Source organism: Rhinopithecus bieti, unplaced genomic scaffold (genome assembly GCF_001698545.2).
Source record: "Rhinopithecus bieti isolate Rb0 unplaced genomic scaffold, ASM169854v2 scaffold_1017, whole genome shotgun sequence".
Classification (NCBI taxonomy): domain Eukaryota; kingdom Metazoa; phylum Chordata; class Mammalia; order Primates; family Cercopithecidae; genus Rhinopithecus; species Rhinopithecus bieti.
In genome coordinates, this window is record NW_016803657.1 from 3,253,099 (window position 1) to 3,256,425 (window position 3,327).

The following is a 3,327-nucleotide window of genomic DNA, read 5'->3' on the forward strand; positions in this document are numbered from 1 at the left end:
CTCCGGCATCGTCAGACCTGCTAGGAAGCCCTTCCCGCCCCCCCAGTTCTCGGGCACCGTCAAACCTGCTAGGAAGCCCTTCCCGCCCCCCCAGCTCTCCAGCCGATGCACACAACAGGGCCTTTTGAATTCCGGGAGGTTAAGGTTCCCTTGAATCTCCTAGGCTACAAGCAAATGCCCCGAGGGGAGAAGTCCAGGCTGACACAGCCTCCTGCACCCCCGCCTGGGGAGGCCACGCCTCGTTTGCCTCTAGAATAGATGATTAAGGAGCACTGTTTGCAGAGTTCTCTCTCTCTGGGTAAGTTCCAGAGCCAAGTCTCAGCGGCTCCACCAAGGCCTGGGTGGACGGCTCTTGTGTGTTTACAGCTGGGTCCCTCGCTTGGGAGCTGCCCTGGGGCGGGCAGCCTCTCCAGCCTGTCGGAGTGCTCCACCCGGGGCAGGAAGAGGGCCATGTGCTCTGGGCAATGGTTCCTCAGGTACTGCGTCATCTTTGCTTCCCTCCAGAGCCCACCTTCCCTGGCTGCCGCATCCCAGCTGAGGGCAGGCTCCTTTTGCCAGCTGAAGGCAGAAAGGCCAGCAGCCCTGAGGGTGGGGGCAGATAAACCCCCCCGGAGTGGTCTCTGTTCTCCTAAAAGTGATGTTAACCCACGTGTCGCAAGCAGTTGGCAGGGTGGTGGTTTGATCTGTCGTTACGGCATTGCATGACTGCGGTCTCCCACCCAGGGAGCATCTCTGTCCAACCACAGCGAGCTTCCAACTCCTACCCTCTGCTTGGGCTGGGTCAGAGCCTGGGGTCCGGGTGGGCGAAGCGTGACTCTGGGATTAGACCTTACAAAGCAGGGTCCTCCTGGGAGTCAGCCCGGGTCTAAACGCAGCTGGGCTTGAAGGGGGTGCCATCGGATGTCGAGGGGTCAGCTGGGAGGACGAGACCTCCAACTCCGGCACCCTCATGTCTCTTTGGAAACAAGCTTTGGCTGCTCCCCTGGGGACACCGCCTGCCGTGGCCTCCCGTTCTCCTCCCTGGCACAGGCAGGGGGTCTCCCTCCTCTACTGCCACTCTCTTGGCCTCGCCCTCCCCGGCAGGCGCCTGGCTTTTTCCTGCCGCCCCCCCGAGGGGGGCTGTGGCCCCCAGAAAGGCCGCACTCTGGGAGTAGAGTGGCCTGAAACCACAGAAAAGAATGCCGGGGGATTTGGTTTAAACTCGTTAAACCCAATGAACCCTCCCGCCGAATGATCACAGTCTGCGCCCGGTCTTTTAATCTCGTTCGGGCCTCGGGGTAATTTGTTTAGCTGTGCTGATCAGCTGAAGGTTAATTCAATTGAACTTGGGTTATTTATTTGTGCCCGGATTTGCTAAGTGTCATTGGAGGTACATGAGGTCTTTATTATGGCGGTGAGATGGCTTCATTAGGGTGGATCCCGCCGGATCCGCCCCGGCCCACCAGCTCCAGGCTGAGGCAGTCTTAGGAGGCTGGAGCCCTGGGAGGCTGGAGCCCTGGGTGCAGTGGCTCTCTTGTTCCTGGATGTAGGGGATATCTGAGCACTGTGCTGGGAGTCCAGCCTCGCTCGGCTCTGGTGTTGATACCGGGCTGTTCTGTCATGTGACCCATCCTAACTGAGGCTGAAGGACCTGCTTCCCAGGACCCATCCCCTCCCTCGGGGGACTTAAAGGCATTTCCCCCCCCCCGCCTCAGTGTTCCCATCCACTCATTGGGAACAGCACCTTGCCCTCCTGCAGCCTCCCAGACTGGGCTTTGTAGCTCCAGCCCCCACCCCGCCTGCTGACCAGAGCAGAAGGACGCTGAGGTCGCAGAGCGGGCAGCCGGGTTGGCCGGGCGGGCAGACCTCCTGCATGGAGCCGAGATCCTTCTCAGGCAGTGGCAGATGATGGATTGCACGTGGATGCTGCCTGGGATGCGTGCGACTTGGCAGCCTGCCCCTTTCCTGTCCTGAGATCAGACGCCCTGGCGGACGTCCTTTTCCTGGTCCCTTGTCCTCCCAGCCTGGGGCGGCATCTGGAGTGGGGGAGGCTGGCCCCTGTGCCTGTGTCCTCGGGCCACCCGCCGGTCCCTGCCCGCCCCGGTGGTGGAGGGGCAGGATGGGCTGTGGAGACTCGGGGAGTTCTGGGGTGGTGAAGAGGGCCCAGGCTGGAGGCTATAGCAGTCAAGGCCATGGTAAAATGTGGGAGGGATGGCAAGTGCCCCCCGAGGAGTAGCCCAGGTGCCCCGGAGGCTGCCGAGAGGGCTGGAAGTGCAGAGACGAGGGACACAGGGAAGGCTTGGATTCTCTTGCCATCTTCAATGTCAGAGCCCAGACAGGGCAAGGCGAGGAGGGACCCGGGGCGAAGATGCCACCCACATTCCTCCTTCTCGCGGGCTTCTTCTCTTTCTAGCCTTTCCAGGAGAGAAACCATCCGACAAGTCCAGAGTAGCAGCGTCCCCAGGGCTGTGTCTCGTGAGCAAACACTGTTTTCTAGGAGTCCGAGGGGCCTTGGCCATGTAGGTCAATCCCTTTGCAGAACAGTGGAGGAATCTGAAGCACAGAGAGGCAAAGCAAAGCCTTCTGGGTCACACAGTCCATCAGGAGCAGGGCAGCGACGAACACCGAGAAAAGGACCAGCACGAGAGGACAGCCCTGGCAGTGATTCCTCAGCCAAACCCAGCGTCTACCCACATCCACACCTCACAGCTACCCCATGGGGAGGGCACCATTGCCCCTTTTCAAAGGTGAGGAAACGGAGGCTCAGAGAGGTTCAGTAACTTCTCCCAGGCCACACAGCTGCTCCGTTGTAGAACTGCAGTTCCAGGTGTCCCCGAGGTCTCCCCTCCTGAGCCGTCCACTCCTACCCTCCTACCCGAGCCCTGGCCCTCCCAGTGAAAGTCGGGTAGTGGCTGTTCTGAAGCCCTGGGGCCAGTCAATCCCAGCTGTCTTGGACCAGGGACCCCCAGGAGGAGACCCTGAAGGATGCAATTGAGAACACGTGCTTTCTTTGGGAGGGAATCTCAGGAATTGCGGGGGACAGTGGGAGAGCGTGTTAGTGGGGGCTCTCCAGAGAAACAGAAGCAATGCACAGAGGAGATTTAGGATGAGGAATCTGGTTTATGTGACTCTGGGGGCTGAGAAGTCCCACCATCTGTGTCGCAAGCTGGAAACCTAGGGAAGCCTGAGGTATGATTCGAGCTCAGCTCAGGTCCGGAGGCCTGAGAACCAGGGCAGCTGATGGTGGACATCCAGTCCCAGAGCAAGAGAGGATGAGATGTCCCAGCTCCAGCCGTGAGGCAGGAAATGAGGGGTGAACTCCTCCTCCCTCTGCCGTCTGTTCTATTC

General features: G+C 60.2%; 1 pseudogene; it reads left to right on the forward strand.

Annotated features, from left to right (window-relative positions):
- Window positions 1-450: 450 nt before the first annotated feature.
- LOC108542346 (putative uncharacterized protein PSMG3-AS1) lies at window positions 451-2,974 on the forward strand (annotated as a pseudogene).
- The last annotated feature ends 353 nt before the right edge of the window (window positions 2,975-3,327 follow it).